Genomic DNA, 7501 nt, shown 5'->3' with positions numbered 1-7501 from the left:
TATATATATATATATATATATATATATATATACCTTTCTCTCTCGTGGGATGGATTTTGACATAATCGCTCGTGGCCAGGTTCTGTTATAAGATCTTTAGTTTCTGTGATCGAGAGACGTATCTTTATATCTAAGCTTATAAACGCGTATCATAGATCGCCTCGATAACTTTCTGGTTTGAAACTTTCCATGCGAGGTGTATTAAGCACTTTGTGTCGCTGATAAAAACATTTCCATCGTGGTAAGTGTAGTTATTAAAGTTAATCGCATTCTCTTCGCAAGAGTCTCTTGCGCATGTTACCTCAAATATTTGTACAAAATGGTTTATGTATATGTATATTTCGATATACACATATCTGTAATTGTCGCACATAAATGCCTTTAAAACTAGATAAACGCGCTCAAGCGATGATAAAACTATCGCTTTACGAAATGTGTCACGTTCTTTCGTCATGCTGTCGTTACATATTTTGTTTTTCGCACCGTTACAATATTGGTTAATCAGCCATTAATCGTCGTCCATAATTGACCTCTTTATTCGTCGTTCCGTCTGTTTCGACGTTTCGATTACGGAGAGACTTTCCTTTAACCCGGTTATTATCACCTGAAATGTTTTTACATTCCAGTAGTGAGAAAATGTGAAAATGAAAAAAGTTTTTCTTTTTTAACATATTTTTTTTCCTCTTAAATAACTATTCTTTACGAATCTTTAAATATGCAATTTCTTCGAAAATTCACGATAAGAAAACGTTATATTAATTAAAATCTTGATTTTTTTTTTAGAAATATACTGTCGTAATAAGCTTTTAACGTACTCGTTCCATTTAATATTTGTTTGATTAGACTTTTCTTTTAGAAAATTATGAGCGAATTCATATTCATAATGTGATTATGAATATGAATTCGAATTAATCGATTCGAAGATCAATTAATAATATGCAATAATATGTTAATAATTATTATTTTAATTAGGATGTAAAAACATCTAAGGTGATTGTATACGTAATAAAAAATGAAATTTGACTCTCAGATTAATCTCTTTTAATTTTTCAAACACTGACAGTGGAATTTGATAGACACGAATGACTTACGTGTATACATACAGTTAAATCTAAGCGATACCGAATACCAGAAATATCCCTTCGCTCTTGGATTGAAATGAGCGATAAAAATTCTCGCGTGGCATTAATTCCGGTATAAATCTTTTTCCAGGGTAATTCTGTCTGGTTAAAATACAGCGGTAGGTTGTACGTTTACGCGTAAAATATAAATAGCCCACGTTAAGCCTAAACAATGTAAACTATGTATAAAATTGTCATCTATAATATCAATGTAAACTATAATCTATGAAGCTATAGAAGATTCCTATATTGTTAGGTTAGAAATGAGAAATAATGGAAATAATATAATAGTTGCCATAATAAGTTATTTAATATATTAGTATATAATAAGTTATTTAACAAGCTGCAATAAATAACTTGTTTTTTTAAGCTGAACTTTCATGTTATCCGTTCATGTTATCAATTCTGTATTATCCAATTTACAATAGGTCTGTTCGACTTGCTTACACTTTTTTACACTTTAAATGAGATAGATATACATATACTTGAAAAGAGAGAAAACGAAGATGCTGAGTGTAAAAACTGTAAGCAAGTCGAACAGATTAAATTACATGTTTGTATTGTCTACATCAAAAAAAAGTTCGTATAGATATTATTTAAATAATATATCAGAAATTCGTGTAGGCGTAATGTTGAAATTTACGACACAAAATTACAACACAATCCTGGTAGGCAATATTAGGTCTATTCGCGTTGCTTTAAAAGCCTCAAAAATTTTTGATAATGAATCGCTGCGTTCAGCGGACTCAACAGTTGAGTGAGCGCCGCTATTGATGTATTCTTCCAGATCTAAAATGCTGATTGAGTGATCTAAAAGAATACACTAATAACAGCAAACGCTTACTCAATTGTTGAGTCCGCTGAACACAGCCAATGAGATAAATATTTAGGCATAGAAAGGAAAGAAAAGTGAAGATGTGAGTGTAAAAAGTGCAAGCAACGTGAACGGACCTCTCATCAACGCGCCTAATATGCGACGTTTGATTGCTCCTCGATTGTCTTCGGCTTTCGAATTGCCGTTCCTCCTGTACATGCCGGCCGGCACGCATTTGAAAAGTCACCGAGACTTTTCTCGGCTCATCGGCAGAAATAGAGCTACAATAACGTGCTGGTGAAGGAGCGACAGAGGCCGGTCGGCCGCCTGGTTGCGAGAGGAAGAAAGATGTCGGAGAGAAAGAGGATACGTTAACGACAGATAGAAACGGTAAACAAGAATCGCATGATCATGTTCAACGTTGCCGGTTGGTTGGCAGTCTTCGGGATTTAAGAGTGACGAGCACATAATTCCTCTTCCCTGTTTACGCGTTTATTTTATTCGCTCTTTTTCTCTCATTCTATCGTCCGCCTTACCTGATTAATCGCATGCCGATCTCACTCCGAGATAACGTCATCGAGTCTTCGTGGGGATCGTCTTCTTGGTTTTCTAGAAACGTCGAGTTCTCCCTTTTAACGGGACTGATCTCCATATCAAGCAGTCAGTTTCTCGTGATTTTACTAGTGAGAAGACAACGGCAATTCGAATGTGAAATTGATGAGTGGAGATCTTTTTGTGCTTGTGGGTAATTGATCTTGTTTTTATGTAATGTGATAATTGTGTGAAGGAACTTTAGACGGTATATGCCAAGTGTGATGACTGGAGTGTGGCATGTCAAGAAAAACTGATCAGCGTAATGTGGAAAACAGGGACCTTTTTTAGCAAAAATTTCTCCTACGTAATTTTACACTTTCTTGAAAAACTTAAGACTCCTAGTTTTTCAACATATGTATATTATATAATATATGTATTGTCTAAAATTTTTTAAGTGAATTTCACTCCGAGTGAAATCTCATTTTTCAAGATTGAAAATTGAGCCATTCTTTTTAAAGATATACTCAATTTTCGACCTTTAGCGTAAGATTTCACTCCAATGAATTTAAGAATATATTTTTTCTAAATTATAAACTCTCTCTTACTTGGAATTGAAAGAACAAGAACACACACGGAAAGAAGAAGTTGGCTAAAAATGTATCTAGTTACAAAATAATTAGTAAGATTATGCACGCAATATATGACCCCTGGAAATTATGTATATAAATAGATAAACAAATATTGTTGAATCATCAAAATAATTATGTAGGAAATTCAAGTACGATGAGCAATTGCTGCAAAAAGTTTCAATATTCTACAATAATAGTTTGAGCGTCCTACATAGTTATTTCAATAGTTCAACAAAATTATTTTTAGATCTGTATCCAGTTAAATTTTTTAACACATCTGCAAAACCATTGTTGCCATGTAACCTCCATTTTTTTTATTCCCGTACGATCGATGATGACGCGCACGAACCACTTCCGAGTTTTACGCAATTTTTATGATAATCCTCATAACGTGCTTTTACGGGATGAGTATCATCGTCGATAACGATATAAGCATATCGTTATCATACATATGTATATTTGCGTACGGAAAGAACGATTTTGCTGAAAGATTTAAATAAATTTTGCAGAGTACAGATCTGAAAGTAATTTTAATGAGCCATTAAAATAATTACGTTGGAGACTAAAAATTGGTAAGCAATGCTGCAAAAAAAAACTTTGACATTTTATCAATAAATTTAAATTTCCAATAAAATTATTTTGATGGTCCAACGAAACTACTTTCAGATCTGTATTCAGCAAAATTTTAGATCTTTCAGCAAAATCGTATCTTCAGGTTTTATTTATCTTAAATAAAGTCTAAATGTGTTTTTCTATCTCGTTTGCTTGCCAACCTCGATAATTCCAGTCCATTAATCAAGTGGTACGCAGTGATTAATTTGTTTCAAGATTAATTCCATCCGAATGAAAACGTCGCGTTACTAGTTAAAATAGTACTATTGTAGTTAAATTGGTCTTCGATTTTTGGTCTCCGTCACGTGCCCCGCCTGATAAGCAATCGTGATGACTTAGTAATCAGGTGACAAATCAGATAGTCATCTAATTTAATCGCTTGCATTTACATAATTTTTTTTTGCGACCTTTAAAGTCCAATTGTAGTAACAATGTAAAAAAAAATCGACAATCAACAATCGACAGGTCAATGTTATTATGTGACTTGCGAAACTGAGAAACACAAACCGCAATATTTGTTTTCTTTCATGTATCTTTATCTTTTTATATAAATAATTTCCAGAGGTCATGTGTATCGCGCGCGTAATCTTATTAGTTATTTTGTAACTATGCTTGACTGCTTTGTTGTCGGTCTCGCCTGCGATGATTAAATTATTGGCGAGTATAAGAATAGTATGCTAGTTTACGGTTATTAAATTACCGCTCGTTTAGAGCTACGAATTTAAACTGTTTTCTAGGAGTCCCTAAGAGATTCCTCGTAAACAAAGTCGACGTGAATATTCATCCTTGTCTATTTTTACGAGTGCCGCCAAGCATGCCATGAAATTGCGAGCGTTCTGTTACGTGCGTTCAGGAAGCAGCTGTGTTTTCGCATAACTTGTCCTCCGTAGGAGTAAAACGCGAGACAGTATTTTCGATGATATTCTCGATCTTGCGTCAGCTTCATCCCTCTTCCGTCAGCCCGAGTCTCAACATCAAATTAACAAGCATCTCGTCCCTGAGCATACCGCAATAGAACGTCCATCATGTGCGATCATTTTTAATACTAGGGTAATTGTCTCAATTACTATGCCTGTCCCTATTAGTGTACTTTTGTATTTCGATAAGTCGTAAAGAAAACTAGCACGAATATATAAATAAGAAAAAAATATTTTTTCTTGTTAAATTAAATTATTAATGCACACACACACATACACACGATAATATTTTATTTTTTAAGTATTAAAATATTTTAAATATTTTTTAAAAGATATGAGGAATTTATGTGAATCCAATAATACGTACGTAAGATTTTAAGCTTGTCCGTATTAATGTGCCCTGTATTGGAGCTGAGAAGAATTTGAGCTTGTGTTATAGTATGAGTATACATTGAAATAAATATAATTGAAATAATAATAATAATTTATGTAATATAAACTTAAACAATTAGCTTAAATTTATTATCTGTTTTAGTAACTATATGTTGAAATGAATCAAATGTGGATAGGCACATAAATTGGGAGCACATTAATAGAGCCATTGCCGCTTGGAGGATTCACTAATAGGGACAAAAACATGTTTTCTATTTTTGTTAAAAACATAAAGTATTAATATTTTTTAGATTAAAGAAATATTATTAGGAAAAGAAATAGTTGAAAAACTGATATTGATTGCAAGCAGAATCAAATTAAAGCTACAATATTTGATAATTAATTCAGTAATAAGCAAGTCGGCTAAAAGGCACATTAATAGGGACAGTTACGCTAACATTCTCAGAATCTGCGATAAATATCGTAATGATATATAATCTAACTTCATTAAACTAATTTAAACTAATTTAATTAAAAATTCAAATTACTTTTAATGAAATTCATTCTATTGAATTTTATTAAATTTCTTCACACACGAATTATTTTTTATATTTTTTTATGAGACTTTCTTTTATTTAAGTTTCAATAATTTGATGCTGAAGTATAAATTATAAATTGGTTGAATATTTTAAACAAAAAAGATATATTTTCGGTTTGTCCACAAATACATAAAATACAGAAAGAAAGAGAAAGGAAAAATTCAAGAGACTTATAAAGACTTTTATTTCTTAAATTTTTAACGCGTTGTCAGATGTTTCTTTTTAGGCGTCTTTAGATACGTGTCTGAAAGATACGCTTTTTATGAAAAGGTGCTATCGATGTTCACCTTCATCAATTCCATCGACACCTTTCCCTCGCCCGATCGAAGACGACGATAGCAATAAGAAACTCGAACCAAAATTTACTTTCTGTTAATGCAACACCCAGCGCTTTTCAATTATTCGCGATTTTCATGCATCCGCTATCTTTACTTATTAACGCAAATAGCGAAATTTGTAATTCAAGGTAATCGACTCGTTGATCGCCAAGAATCCATTAGCGGTTACGACAGTACTCTGTTGATTTAGATTGTTAACTTTGTAGCTGAAACGTGCTAATTATTATGTAACCGCAACTGTAAGCGACATAGATGCGACTGGCTCTTACTTTTTCCAACCTTACCCTTTCTAATACAAAAAGAGGAAAAAAAGATAACTTTACTACCTAGTTCCCTAATGACTTCGTGCAGCTTCACCATTACGAATAACGGACGTCGACGTGTGTGTGTGTGCACGTCGTTTACTTTCGTACTTCTAACGTCTCTCTTGTGGTCGCTTCCTATAGTTTCGCAATATCGAACGCCGCGCCGCGCCGGTTTAATTTTTGCGAGAAATTGCAAATTCGCGCACGTCCGGTGTATTTTCACGGTCCGCTGTTTTCATTCGGAAGAGGCGAATAAGGGACGAAATTAAGCGACTACCTTTGCACAATATCGTACGTGGCTCGTCTATTTTTATCGCCACCGAGCGCACACATTCGATTTCCTTTTCCTTCTTTCTTCTAGCCCTTTTTCTTCTCGTATCCCTCAACACGAACCTGACGAGTATATGACGTCCCGGCAGCGGTGACTCGCATCCTCACCGGGTTATCGAATCTTCTTTTTTACTTTTTTGTCCTCATCTTCTCTCGCCCGCATCTCCATTATCTCTGTCTCTGTCGAGATATATGTCACGATTACTCCGTATATACGGCAGCCTTCTTCTGAAATTCACTTCCGTCTGTCGAACGAGAATCGGAAGATCTCGGTTGTTCCATGAGGTGTACGTGATAAACAGAACTGCGTTCTCTGTTGAGAGATAAAATGATTTTACCATTGACAGATATTATCAGATCACATCGTATTATTTTAATCTTCTACTTTTCATTAAATACATCGTACATCTTGGTTTTGTCGATGTTTTAAAAAATTTAGTTTACATCCAGATATGAGAATAATTTTGATGGAACGTTGAAATGTTAAAATTTTTTGTAGTATTGTTCATGCTTGAAATTCTTACGTGCTTTGGTCCAACAAAATTATTTTCAGATTAAATGTCTAGTTAAATTTTTAGGTACTTAAAAAATCGTCCGTTTGATAGAAACTTTTTCACGCCTGTTCATAATGCAGGAGATTAAATTTTTCGCATTTTTCGTCGTGTTTCACATATTCAGGGGACTTACATTTCTTAATGTACGCATATTCCTTCACTCGTCCTTGGAACTCTCCCTAAGGCGGAAATAAACGCCGCTCACCCCCCTCGTTCCTCTTTCTCCTTTCTTCTCTCTCCTTTTCTCCTATCTCACCGCGCTCCCCCGATGTCGTAAAATTGTTTTCCAGGCGTTGGAACTGGTTTCGGAGATCCGAGTTCTGGTTTCCAGTGTTGTTTATGATCGGTCATAGGCCGCCTTCGCTCCTCTCGTTCG

At 34.2% G+C, this 7501-nt stretch overlaps 1 protein-coding gene across 3 annotated transcripts in view; it reads left to right on the top strand.

The window, feature by feature from the left end:
• The window catches only part of LOC108756867 (sestrin homolog), a 220283-nt gene that overhangs the window by 177049 nt on the left and 35733 nt on the right, over window positions 1-7501 (top strand). The window lies entirely within an intron of this gene.

The sequence above is a fragment of the Trachymyrmex septentrionalis genome, unplaced genomic scaffold, assembly GCF_001594115.1.
Source record: "Trachymyrmex septentrionalis isolate Tsep2-gDNA-1 unplaced genomic scaffold, Tsep1.0 scaffold13, whole genome shotgun sequence".
In the NCBI taxonomy this organism is placed as follows: Eukaryota; Metazoa; Arthropoda; class Insecta; order Hymenoptera; family Formicidae; genus Trachymyrmex; species Trachymyrmex septentrionalis.
Note: the sequence above shows the minus strand (reverse complement) of the source record. Positions and strands in the feature narration are given on the sequence as shown.